Source organism: Anolis carolinensis, chromosome 3, assembly GCF_035594765.1.
Source record: "Anolis carolinensis isolate JA03-04 chromosome 3, rAnoCar3.1.pri, whole genome shotgun sequence".
NCBI classification, from domain to species: Eukaryota; Metazoa; Chordata; class Lepidosauria; order Squamata; family Dactyloidae; genus Anolis; species Anolis carolinensis.
This window is the reverse complement of record NC_085843.1, coordinates 247516023-247530626: the sequence shown is the minus strand read 5'-3', so window position 1 is coordinate 247530626 and position 14604 is coordinate 247516023. Positions and strand designations below refer to the sequence as shown.

The window sequence follows — 14604 nt, the reverse complement described above, 5'->3', positions numbered from 1 at the left end:
GTATTAATAAATCAAGACAAAGCTGAGGTCTCAGATTTTGATTTGCTTTCAAACCATAGTTGAAATGAACTACAGGTCTACAAGTTTAGATATTAAGGAGAAGTAAGATTAATCTAAAATCAGAACGAATGCCTTTGCTCTGTTCAGATCCATAAAATCATAGACTTGGAAGCCCCTGTTGGTTATGTCTTAATACTATAATTCATCTAATTGTCTATTCACATAACATAGCCTGGTTTGTATTTGTTTTGTAAAACCAGTTCTGTTGTGGGAAGTAATTTGAAATATAATGAGGATTTTTTTTTAAAAAAAAGATGGACATTGCTGGAGCAGTCTCCACAGTGGGAAGAGTAGGAAATCATGTGTTTTCCTTGGGTGCAGGGATATACAGTGATGCAAATATGCACATATTCCGGCCAGAATCAAGATATAAGAAGACCTTTTTAGCACATTTTTTTTTGTCCATTGCAGTGAGTCAGTGCAGATTTAACACTGGCTTAATTTAGCTCCCTTGCTTTTAACCTGATAACTTCTGCATTTTAGGTGCTGTGAAGAAGGGCCCTCAGCTAAGACAACAATGGAAAGAGGAGATGAAGAATGAAATCTTGTCTTTTCCAATAGGTTTTGGAAAAAGCAATATGAAGCAGTCTGTTATCTTGTGTGTTTTTCTCACCAATAACATTTGCCATTTTTAGTACACTCTGATGTTGCATGGATACCCATGTTCTCAGTTTTCATATGTTAATGGTTGGAGGATATGAATTTATGTGATCGAGTCCAGTGTTTAGCTCCTGTATTAAGCAGCTTTGACAAAGGCAGATAAATGGTTTGCAAATATCCAAAGACAAAACATCTTTTTACCTTGTCTGCACAAAGTGTTGCTGTACATGGAATTTTGATAATGACTTCCAATCAACCAGCAACTATTTCTATATATAGAACTCTCAGAATGACCTGAAAAACACTTGAGCCTCTTGTTGTAATTGTTAGGTGTAGTCTTTTAAAAATATCACCTTTAGATTGAGCTAGAGTTAAATATGATGCTTGAAGGGAGGTCTAAGGTACTTGCTTTCTGACCTATTTGGAACCTTTGGGGAAATGTATTAAAAGTTAAAATCAGACACAGGAGCATGGCCTAATTTGATTTAACTGTGTTCTATTTTTACCTTGGATCAAGTGATGTAAAAATGAAGACTTTGGCTATTAAAATTTTATATGCCTTGTATTTATTGTTAAATCTGTCATAGTATGATAGCTAGGCTTTTTAATAAAGCTGAAAAGAAATGTAGGTCTTGGTATTTTTAAGAAAGGTTTGCAAATTTCATAAATTATTAGCTACAGGTGGTCCCTGACATTTGACAAATGACTCATAGTTAAGAATGAGGGTGAGACAACAGGAAATGAAAGAAATCTTCCCGTAGGAAGGGAAAATCACTAATGAAAGAGTTAGCATGGGAAAAAATGTCTCCACTGAAGCTTTGTTTCCTTGTTTCCACAACAAGCCATTATTTTCTCAAAATCAAATTATTTCAGGGACAGAAAGTGAGGTGAAATCTTCTAAATGGGGGCACAGACAGCAAAGCAAGTACTACAGGAGTATTAATCCTTCCCTGTGTTCTATTTACCTTGATAGGTAGGTAGGTAGATATGTAATTGTTTTCCCCTGACATTAAGTCTAGTCATGTCCAACTCTGGAGGTTTGTGCTCATCTCCATTACGAAGCCAAAGAGCTGGCGTTGTCCGTAGATACCTCCAAGGTCATGTGGTTGGAATGACTGCATGGAGCGCCGTTACCTTCCCACCAGAGCAAGACCTATTGATCCACTCTCATTTGCATGTTTTCGAACTGCTAGGTTGGCAGAAGCAGGGGCTATCAGTGGGAGCTCACCCCACCCTCTGGATTCGAACTGCTGACCTTTTGGTCAGTAAGTTCAGCAGCTCAGCATTTTAATCTGCTGCAGCACTGGGGGATACACACACACACACACACAGAGAGAGCTACAGTTGCACTTTAAAATGTACCAACTTACAAACAAATTCAACTTAAGAACAATCTACTGAACCTATCTGTTTGTAACTTGGGCCCTGCTCCTATTAATAGATAAGCTCATTTGTTTTTAAATACAGTGTCACCGAAAAAGGTAGAGATCTATGGATTTCAAATTATTCCAATGGACAACAGTATTCACACTGATAATATAATGAGTCTACAAGACAGATGTTTAGCTATGTAAGTCTATAAATAGCAGATCATATATTTAGGCCTTAATAAATATTCACAAGCAATTGTAATATATATATTGTCTTAATTTCACAGCTGCTACTAATAGAATAGCAGATGACAAGGGAGTGCTTAATTAAGGAAATATTAATGTGTTCTAAAAGCGGAATATATAAAGCAGGACATTTCTTCAATAACCCATTTTGCCCCCCTTTTTGGGCAGAAAAGGGTGGTCTGGGGGAGAGAAGAATGGGAGATACAAAAGACAGTATTCATGGACTGAGGACCACAGTTTACCTGTAATATAGATCATCAATAATGGGGACAAAGTAGTGCCTTGTTGTGGTACATGATTCATCTGCTAGCACCCAAATTCACACAAGTGTTGTGTGGTTTCTGGGCTGTATAGTCATGTTCTTGCAGCATGTTCTCCTGACGTTTCACCTGCATCTGTGGCTGGCATCTTCGGAGGATCTGGTGATGGTAAAGCAAGTGGAATGTATACACTTGTGGAATGCCCAGGGTGGGAGAAAGAACCAATTAACCAAGTATGAAGGGTGCAATGACCAAGCCAAATTCACAATCACCCAGTTGTTTTCTCCGGACTCAAACTCCCAAGTCATAAAGACAGGTCAGGCAGATGTCATGATCAATTATATAAAAAGATGGATGAGAATTCTGATTGGGAAGAAATAATAAGATCACTTTCCCTCAGTTTCCTTCACCCAACAAAAACCATTCATCAGAAACTACCAATGCTATTTTTGTTTTGAAAGAAGACCTGAACCAGAAATGGGACGGACTAAGATATGCAGTTTCCTCCAAGAATACCTGCTGCAACTCAATCAGCACTATTGTCTTGAGCAATGTAATCAAAAGGGGTTCTGATCTTGTGATTATATCCTGGGAAGATCTAGTAGCAGGTTCATGCCATCATCACCATTATGCAGCAGGGATCCCTCCATCAAACAAATATAAATCCACTGCTCCCTTGTTCTTTCTAGCCAGTCTCACACAGTAAGTTTGAAGAAATCATGGTAGGAATATACACAGTGCACCACTTGCTCTGAAAACCACATGGAAAACAGCTGGACTGGGCCACCATACAGCACTTTTTTGATGTTACATAAGGCCAGGAAATTTTTATTTGTTACTAGTGGCAGGGTGGTGGAAGACATTATCTGCTACAGGTCAAAATAACACAATTGCCCTTGCATACAATACACTGGTTTACCTCAAGCAGCAAAATGGCTGGGTCACTCTCTTTTGACTTCATCAAACATGCCACCAGAATCACCATGGATCATGTTGATTCTGTCAGTGCCCATCAGAGGGCGTGGAGAACCAGTTGCCCCACACCCAACATCACCTGACTTACCAAAGTCCCAATCCCATTGGGCGGGGGTGTCCATCACCTGGCTTCCCCCCGTTGATCCTATTCAACATGAGAAGCCTCCCATGTTGCTGAAGTAATGGCATGCACCGGTTCACCTTTCCTATTGTGATGGAGCCCTGTCAGAAGTTGCAGAGCAAACAAACAAACAAATAAATCTTAATTACGGCCATAGACCAGCGTAAGGAAAGTCGGGGACATTCTCATAAAAGCATTATACATTAAAATCATTTTGACGTTTCATTGCATTTTGAGATGGGAGCCAGCAGGCTCCATTGTGGAAGGATAGGCTAACTGGCTCATACCACTGAATTCTCCCCTGTTTGATGTGGTTGTTTAAAAAAGAGCTTCTTTGGAAAGTCACATCATATCACAGGGCACTTGAAGGCAGGACAGGGGAAAAATCCAGAGATGGTTTCTCTCCAGCTCCGTCTACACATGCTGTAAAATCCAGAATATGTGAATTATTATTTGGTGGGGGGAGGAGGGGGTTGGCTGGAAAATTCATACCCCTAATGCATGCTGCAGTGCACATCCACATGGAAAATATGTGTTAAAAATCAGATGACAGTCTGAAAGCGGCAATAAAACAAAGCAAAAATTCAGGAGCAACATGTGCAGCGCTCATATAAATAGTGCCATTGCTAGAACATTTGGATAAAAGAACTGTATATGGCATTTTCAGAAGCATAAACAAACACCTTCTCCCCTATTCCTGAGAAGATATCGCTACTGGGTTCTAGCTGTATGTTGGAATGCACTCAAATTCCTTGTAGTGACAAGAATTCCCTTTATGCAGCTCCTAATAATTTCATTTTAATCCCTGCAGTCACAGCTCTTAGGTATACTTGTGGACAATTGCTTTGGGATATTTGTTTCAGCTTCTAGTTTTTGCTTGTCACATTAGGAATTCCCCCCTCTCCTTAAAGCTGCAAAAGAAAAAAGGATGGTGGCTTCTGTTTGGAGTATAATGTTGGCAGCATGTTGTCATAGAAAGGAGAGGGACCGTGTAGGGTAGTGGAAGGAGGAAAGGAAGTCATAAAATGGGCATGGTCATAAGGAATACAGGTCATCTGGGAAATGTGAGGGAGCCCCTAAGTGGAAACTGGCAAGATGGAACAATTTATGTTTTCAGCTATAGCTTTTCAGACAGGCCCAGTGTCTAATACTGAAAGCACAGTTTATTCAAGTGGTGGTTAATCATACACTCCCTCGATCAATCAAACCCCCTCGATGGATTGTCACCTTGCCGTGGTGAGGGGGCTTGCGTGTTCCGATGAACCTGTGGGCACTGGAGTGATGCACTCCCAGGAGTGGCCGCAGGGGAGGTTCCAGACCAAGCACAATCCGAAGACCCAAAGACCTCAACGGCGGAGCAGGCGGAGGATAACATGGTACATGTTACAACGGCTGTGAAGGCGGAAGAAGGCTGCAACAGACTGAGAAGCCACTGTCGTTGTGTTAACCACACCACTGCTGGAACCTCACTCTGTGAAGACTGTGTGTTGACCGGCCGTGCACCGACCTCCACACATTAAAAAAAATCACGCACAGGCGTCTTCCAACAAAAATAAAAACAAACCTACAAAAGTCCCATGGCGATCAGCGAGTGGCGACGGGGGCAGGACTGTGAAATCTGGAAGCCCCTAGTCACAGACTGGCACATGGGCGGTGGATATGGACTCAGTCGTTCTACCTCAAGGACCGAGGCAGTTGAGTAGTCCGGCAGCTGTATCCATGACTGAGCAGCCCTTTTTAGGATCCGCTCTGCTCACCCCACACGGGGAAGGGGCTAGAAAAGGTGCCCTAAACATAGTCTGCCTCTCCTACCCTGACTGGACTGCCGCGTCCAGAGGGGTCACCACTCTGCGGCCAAAAAAGAAAAATGAACTTTGGAACATGGAACGTACGGACATTGTTAGATAACACTGACAGCGAGCGCCCCGAACGCAGGACTGCTCTCATTGCAAGAGAGCTGGGACGCTTCAAGATCGACATAGCAGCCCTTCAGGAGACCCGGAGAGCAGGAGAGGGGCAGCTGAAGGAAGAAAAGGGAGGCTACACCTTCTTCTGGAAGGGACTACCTGAAGAAGAGCGAAGAAGAATACACGGAGTTGGCTTTGCTATCAGAAACGACCTGGTGAAGCACCTGACTGAAGCACCCACTGGCATCAACGAACGACTTTCAACCCTCCGAATTAACCTTGCCAAAAACCAACAGGCAACCATCATATGCGCCTATGCACCAACTCTAGATGCTGACGAAGACATCAAGGAAAAATTTTACTGTCAGCTGGATACCATCCTATCGGAGATACCTAAGGAGGACAAAATCATCCTCCTGGGGGACTTTAACGCAAGAGTCGGAAGGGACTCTGACCTGTGGCCAGGGATCATAGGAAAAGACGGGGTCGGAAACAGCAACTCGAATGGCATCTTGCTTCTCACCAAATGCGGAGAGCACAACCTTGTCATCACCAACACGCTCTTCCGCCAGAAAAACAAGCTCAAGACATCATGGAAGCACCCTCGGTCAAAGCATTGGCACCTCCTGGACTATGTTATCACACGTGCCAGAGACCGCCGCGATGTGCTTCTCACAAGAGCCATGACAGGTACTGATGACTGCTGGACAGACCACAGGCTAATCCGATCCACGATGGCTATCAAGATCGTCCCCAAACGCAGACTCCAAGGAAGGAAAACAAGGCGAAAAATGAACACCCAAGCCCTTCAGGTGCCCTCCAAACGAGCCCTTCTCCAAACAACACTCAAAGATCATCTACCCACAGAACACCCCGAAAATGTTGAGGAACATTGGAACAAACTGAAGACCTCCATCATCACAGCCTGCGAAGAAAGCATTGGATACCTAACTAAGAAACATCAAGACTGGTTTGATGATAACGACAAAGAGATCCAACAGCTGATTGATAACAAAAGGAAAGCCTTCCAAACATGGCAGAGAGACACCAACTGTGCTGCCAAGAAAAAGATCTATGCCAGTGCAAAAGCCGAGGTCCAAAGAAGGACCAGAGAACTCAAGAACATCTGGTGGACAAAGAAGGCTGAAGAAATCCAACACCTTGCAGATACCCATGACGCTCAGGGATTTTTCAAAGCCACAAAGATCATTTATGGACCAAGAAACCATGGCATACAGCCCCTACGCTCATCAGATGGAACCAAAATTCTGAAGGACAAAACATCAATTGCACTACGTTGGAAAGAGCACTACCAGAACCTGCTGAATCGCAGCTCCAATGTGGCCGAAGAGACCCTCTCACAAATCCCGCAACAACAAACCAGGGATGAGCTTGCAGCACTGCCTAGTTTGGAAGAAGTCAGCAATGCCATCAGCCAACAAAAAAACAACAAAGCTAGCGGACCTGATGGGATTCCCGCTGAAATCTTCAAAGAGGGTGGACCTGAGCTGATGCAACAACTCCACCAGCTTATTGAAAAGGTGTGGATGACCGAGAAAATCCCAGCAGACTTCAAGGATGCCACCATCATCACCCTTTTCAAGAAAGGGGACAGAACAGACTGCGGGAACTATCGTGGTATCTCCCTTCTAACCTCCGCCGGGAAAATCCTCGCAAGAATCCTTGCAAACCGCCTTCTCCCTGTCTCAGAAGACACCCTCCCAGAATCCCAGAATGGCTTCCGCCCCTCCAGAGGAACAGTGGACATGATCTTCACTGCTCGACAGCTCCAAGAAAAATGCAGGGAACAAAACCAACCTCTGTACATGGCATTCATTGACCTTGCAAAGGCATTCGACACAGTGAATCGCAGCGCTCTCTGGACCATCCTCCAAAAAATCGGGTGCCCTGACAAATTTGTGAACATCCTGCGGCTCCTCCATGATGACATGATGGCAACAGTCTTGGACAGCAACGGCTCCCAAAGTGACCCATTTAAGGTTGAATCAGGTGTCAAGCAGGGATGTGTTATTGCCCCCACCTTATTTTCCATCTTCATCGCTATGATACTTCACCTTGTTGATGGGAAGCTTCCCACCGGAGTGGAAATCATCTATCGGACAGATGGCAAGCTATTTAACCTCAGCAGACTGAGAGCCAAAACCAAGGTCACCACAACATCTGTTATAGAACTCCAATATGCTGATGACAACGTAGTCTGTGCGCGTTCAGAAGAAGACCTACAAGCCACTCTAAACACCTTCGCAGAAGCATACGAGAAGCTCGGCCTCTCACTGAACATCGAGAAAACCAAAGTGCTCTTCCAACAGGCACCAGCTAATCCCTCTGCAAAGCCAGGAATACAGCTTAACGGTGCAACATTAGAAAATGTTGACCATTTCCGCTACCTTGGTAGCCACCTCTCCACAAAAGTCAACATCGACACTGAAATACAACACCGCCTGAGCTCTGCGAGTGCAGCATTTTTCCGTATGAAGCAGAGAGTGTTCGATGACCGGGACATCCGTAGAGAGACCAAGGTGCTTGTTTATAAAGCCATTGTCCTCCCAACCCTGCTCTATGCCTGCGAAACGTGGACTGTGTACAGACGTCACACCAAACTCCTGGAGCGTTTCCATCAGCGTTGTCTCAGGAAAATCCTGCAAATCTCTTGGGAAGACAGGCGGACAAATGTCAGCGTGCTTGAGGAAGCAAAGACCACCAGCATTGAAGCGATGCTCTTACGCCATCAACTCCGTTGGACTGGCCACGTTGTCCGAATGCCCGATCACCGTCTCCCAAAGCAGCTCCTCTACTCTGAACTCAAGAATGGGAAACGGAATGTTGGAGGGCAGGAAAAGAGATTTAAAGATGGGCTCAAAGCCAACCTTAAAAACTGTGGCATAGACACTGAGAACTGGGAAGCCCTGGCCCTTGAGCGCTCTAATTGGAGGTCAGCTGTGACCAGCAGTGCTGCGGAGTTTGAAGAGGCACGAACGGAGGGCTTAAGGGAGAAACGTGCCAAGAGGAAGGAGCGTCAAGCTAACCCCGACCGGGACCGCCTTCCACCTGGAAACCGATGTCCTCACTGCGGGAGAATATGCGGGTCAAGAATCGGTCTCTTCAGTCACCTAAGAACACACGCCCAAGATACCAAGGTTGGAAGACCATCGTCCTCGAACGTCGAGGGATCGCCTAAGTAAGTAAGTAAGTAATCATACACTGAGGATTAATAACTTTTCAACTGTAATGGCACTATAGCTAAATCAAAAACATTTTCCAACAGTGAAATATGTGTCTGCAGTGCATAAATATGTGAACAGATTGGTTTCCCTTGAATGAATGTTACTCTTGGACAGAGTTTGAGGCATGGAAAATGTTAGATGTTAAAGACTTTAAGGAAGGTATGTGATATTGCATATATTGTAGCTCCTCTAAACTAGAGCTACTTACTAGGGGTGTGCAATCTTTTTCATTAGTTGTCATAAGTCGTATCACATTCGTTAAATTCTTACTGACTGTACAATATCTGAGGAGCGGGCCAAAGTTTTTACAAACAAAATTTTAAAGAAAAAACTACAAGAGCCATTTCCTTGAATTTTCTATATAATGACACAAGATAACAGGGAATCTTTCTCCACAACTTTCAGAAATATTCATAAATCAACTGATTTTAGGGATTTAATTTTTTTTACAAAAATATTTTTGTTTTTTTAAAGCCACATTGAATGTGTCCCATATTAACCAATAGAACTTTGATTTAGCAATTTCTTCCCAGCCCAGCACATAGATTTACTTACTGAAAGTATCACTTAGTCCTCCTCTTTGAAGATTCAACTATTTATTGGAACTCTGCCTAGCTGCTGCTATGGAAGGACAAATCTCTCCTCTATCTTGATTGGGGCTTTCTGATGCTGAGCAGAATCCTGGGAAATGTAGTTTAGGGCAACCTTTTAAATACTCTGCCATAGGACTCCTTGCCTTCCCAAACAACATTTCCCAGAATTCTGTGCTTTCTCAGTCTTTTTCCCAGTGAACTCTACTTTCTCCCTGCTGCTTCCCTCTCCTAATGGCAAGAGGCCATTAATTTAAAGAAGAAAGGCGGCCTTTTTGGCTTTGCTTTGTTTGCTTGCTTTGAAAATAAAACTGACTTTGGGAGGCTTCCAATATTTACAAAATTAAAATGAAAAGGTTTTGGGTAAATTTTGGTTCTTAAGTTTTTGGTGCATGCCATGCCCACAAGTCGGATATTGCATTGTGAGTACAAATTTGACAAATGTGATATGACTTACGACAACTAACAAAAAATTTGCATACCCCTACTACTTACATTTATGGAGTTTATTTACTTTCTTGCTAGGTTTTGCTTCCCTCTCTCCCAAAACAGCTGGGCCTTAGTGTGTTCTCTCCCACACAGTGTCACCATGAGTTTTTCATTGTTAACAAAATCCATGCACATTGACATAAGTATTGTAGGACACAATGTTAAGTGTAGCAGTTCATGACATTAAGAATATCAGAATTAGTAAGGATCTGTTCAGAATGGATCCTGTGTACACACTTTTTGTAGCCAATCCTTTTAGCCAATTATATAAGTAGTTTGTGTGAAGGGTCAAGGCACATTGGAGCCACTGCTGCCACTGTTCTGCTACTAGCAAACAGCAATCTCCCAGAGGTTTGCTGACAGTATCACATTTCTGTTCACAAAGAGGCAGCCAATGTGGCCCCCTTAGAAGTGTGAAGCTACTAGCAAGATTCTGAGAAGGAGTTCCTAGTTGTTGATAGTGTGGGCAGCAGATTAGGCTGGATACTGCTGGATCTAGCTACCCAGTACCTCCAACATTGTAGGATCACTCCTACAAGAAGCTCTTTTCACAGTAAACTTCATGTTCTCTTGGCATGGGTTAACAGCTTGGTGTAGCAGATGAGCTGCTTATTTGGCCCAAGCATTATGTGGACTCATCACAGCAACTGAGCAGTGAGTCCACATGGTTTTGGATGTGTAGACACATTTTTGGATGCTCCTTTAGAAGTCCTCTAAAGAGTGGATTCCTTGTTCATCTAATGTCCTGTGAGCCATGGCTTCACTACCACCCTCAACTGTCCAAATTTGGCAGGAAAAATCACAATTAATGCTCTATCATTTTACTTTCAGCTGTTTAAAAAATATACCAATTTCTCTCTTGTCCTGCCATTTTTCCTACTTTGTCATTTGCTTGCTTCTATTCCTGCAAACTGAGTTCAGCATGCAACAGTAGATTGCATTCAGTTAATTCAGCAGTGGGGGGAGGACAGAAGGGGGCAGGATACTGACAAGCTGGAACATGTTCAAAGGAGGGTGACTAAAATGATCAAAGGTCTCAAAACCACGCCTTACGAGGAGCAGCTTAAAGAGCTGGACATGTTTAGCCTGAATAAGAGAATGACAAGAGGAGATATGATCACATGTTTAAATATTTGAAAAGATGTCATAAGAAAGAGGGAGCAGGCTTGTTTTCTGCTGCTCTGCTGGGGGTACTTATTTTGCTCTTCCTGCATGGCAGGGGGTTGGACTAGATGGCCCATGTGGTCTCTTCCAATTCTAGAATTCTATTATTCCCAGAAGGCAGGCAAATGAAAACTACAGTAGCTTATCTTAGATTGTCTGTTCCTCCTCATAAACAGCTTTTGCTGTTAACCACATTCTGATCTTATTTCATTATTTCATTATACAGGTCCTGTTTTCATCTATGAGATATTGGAGAGTATGCATCATTGATTTTTGCATTAAAACATATCTCCCTTCTTGCGGGGGAAGGAGCTAAGACCCTCTAGTTGACAAAAATGAAGTATTCAACTTTGATTAATATTTTCTCCCAGAAAGGGGCAAAGAGACTCATGCCCTTATTGTCCAATTTTGTTTTGGTGTTGTTTGTTGGACATGATGAGGGAAGTCAAAGGTCTTATAAAAGCTAATAACCTCTGACATGACAGACTGGTTAAGGTCAGCACAGAACGTATTGTGTAGAAAGATAAACATTTGGGGGGTTTTTTCCCCTTGCTGCCTGGGGCATTGAAGAGATTTTTTTAAATGAATAACACTTAGTTTGCCTGTTTGAAATGAACAGCATGTCCTATGACATATAAACAGTATGTCAATGTAGGAATGGGAATGAGGTTTACAGTTTTCATATGCTAGAACTCATTAAAGAAACAGGAAAAGTCCCTCCACCTCATAGTAGCAGCAACTTCAGTACTTGATGGTTATATTTTCTCTCTCTCATCATTTATTTTCTCCTTTCTCAAAAAAATCTGTGCCATGAGTCTTTGCAACATAACATCAAGAATATTAGAATTAGTAAGGATCGGTTAGCTCATCCTATTTAACTTAGTGCTTTTCAGTTGTTGATTTCCAATTTTTCCTCTGTAATACGTAATAATTACAAGTGCACTTCTATCTACAGGAAAGTAACTCTGTGGTTTTCAATCAATAATAAGAATTTGTATCCATGCCATTGCCTTCCACATTAGCTCCAAAGAGAGGTCATGAAAACAATGAGGAATAGTGTGTTTCCAATAAGAAATAATATGATGTATACTTAGAAGCTGATGCACTGTCATTTTTAATGGTCCAGTACCATCGTCCTTAATGAAAGAGATGGAAAATAAGTAAAAGTAGTCAGAATGAAAAGGCTTAGTAGGGTTAGTAGTTAAAATTAAATTAGAAACAAGTAATGAATGTAAACAGATTAAAAGTTCATTGGGACTGTGATCCAGGCCTGTAGCCATTAAAAAAATAATAATAGGAGGGGGGTTGAAACAATTTTAATTTTTTTCTTAGCGAATCATGAAGAATAGGCCCATAACACAAAATAATTTAAATTATATGACTCCTTATATATTTTTATATAGACTTAATTGAATCAAATTTCTATTTCTAATTTCTACAGCCCAGGGCTGTGACGCAGACGGGAGAGCAATGAGTCACTGACCAGGAGGTCATAAGTTCGAGGCCCGCTCGGAGCTATGTTGTTCGTCTTTGTCCTGTGTTAAAAAGGCATTGAATGTTTGCCTAATATGTGTAATGTGATCCGCCCTGAGTCCCCTTCGGGGTGAGAAGGGCGGAATATAAATGATGTAAATAAATAAATAAATAAATTTCAGCTACAAAGTTTCAAGTCTAAAAAAACTGAAAATGACTTAATTGGTAATTTAGTTGTTATAAAAGAATACTACAAAACCTGTTGGGAACACTTAAAAACTGTGTCAACACACTTTGACAGAAATCAGGCTCTATCGATACACTTTGGTGGTCACTCAAGAGAGCAAGTCTAGTCAGTCTTTCTTTCCCCATTGTGCTTCTTATGTATGTTTTCAAATGTTTAAGAGTTTCAAATGTCCTTTCATTTGTAGTTGTTGACACTGGCAATGTTGCAGAAATCTGAAGAAGTTTCTTCATATTTGGAAAAAACTGTCTATCACAGACAAGATATGCTTCCAGTGCATTTGATGTTATTTTTTTTCCTTGCAGGTGTAATCTTTATCCATTTTCTATACCACAGATCAAACTCTTCCATCAATTTGTCAGTATCTTGAAGGCATTCATTGTAAAGTTCTGTGCACTTGTTGAAGTTGAATTTGGATTTTAAATGGCCACAATTAGTAGGGAGGAACAATTATGGTTCCTGAACTACTTCCCTTTACCTTGGAAACCTTTCTTGAAGCTGACTGCAGAAAAGTCCAGAAATGGGATGTACACATTTAGCCTATAATATTCCATTGGTGTTGTTGAAGTTGCCTGCTTGTTGCTTTTATAAGTTTGCCTTGAACAGATGTGAGGAATGCTAACTTCTCCACCCATTCACTCCACAACTGATCTTGCTGTGTCAAAGATCTTTGATTCTGTGCACATCTCGCTGGCTTTTTCTAAATATGTTGCAGACTACATAAAATGTCCATATCTACTCTTTGTAATGTTTTACTAAAGATGAAGGGATGGTGACAGAAGCTTTCTTAGGATGTGTATGATTACTACAAATTCAGTTTCAGAACAGCTAAAAGAAGGTCTCCAGGTTGGGAAGAAGTCTGATTGTTGTATAGAGGACCCTCTTTTAGTTCTTCAAGTGTTTTCATCACCACACTGTACAGTTCAACAAAATGTAAAACTGCATCATGTAGCTCAACCCAAGGGATTTCACAAAGTAGCAACAGGTTGTTTGCTCTTGATTCAGGAAAACAGTCTTGTATATTTTTCTTCAACAGTTCCAGTCTGATAGATGAAAATCTAAAGAAATTGCACACAGATGCTATTGTTCCTTGACAGTTTCTGACAGGTGTAATGCTGTCATCTGCCAAAACAGAGAAACAATGTGATGCATTACATCTTTCAATTTTTTTGACTATCTGATCACCATAAAAGTCTGTTAGTTCATTCTGTATTTGAGGACTAGTATACTGGGCATTCATAGCTGTAGTTTTGAGATGACTTTTCAGTTCAGTGTCTTCCAATCTGGCAAAAGATCTCAACTAGGCCCTGAAATTACCATTATTGTGCAAAAGTTTTTCACATGTAATAAGTCCTGAATCATTGTTCCACTTGTTGGCAACAAAGGACAATATGTTCTACAATTGGCAGCAGTTTCTTTGTGTTTTCTTCTTATTTCCTTTATCATGATGATGGGTTACAGCAAGACATTTTCCAACATGTCTTTGCTCCTGGTTTCTTTGGCAGGGATTGGAATAAATGAACCAGTGGTAGACACCTCAGCTTCCACCTGCAATCCAGGTGTGCATGTTCTGGTGTCTTCATCAGTAACAGCTGCTGCAATGGTTCTCCGCCTACTGCCTTCTGGGTTGATTAATTCATGGATCAATTTGAGTGCTACACCTTAACTCTTATTTTTAAAAAGTTAAGTGCTATACCTTAACTCTTCTGAGTAGAATGGCAAAAGGCATAAGCTTAATGTGTCCTGAGATAATGTAAAAGAAGCACTGATCTTCTCTATTATTTCTGACATGATACCACCTCTGGCCTTTTTGAATGCCTGGGTAGTGAGAAGTTCATGGTGGCCAGATGCCGCTGACGA

At 41.8% G+C, this 14604-nt stretch overlaps 1 protein-coding gene across 1 annotated transcript in view; it reads left to right on the top strand.

Moving 5' to 3' along the window:
- Nucleotides 1-14604, top strand: part of spsb4 (splA/ryanodine receptor domain and SOCS box containing 4) — a 252980-nt gene that overhangs the window by 82417 nt on the left and 155959 nt on the right. The gene's annotated exons all lie outside the window — the stretch shown is intronic.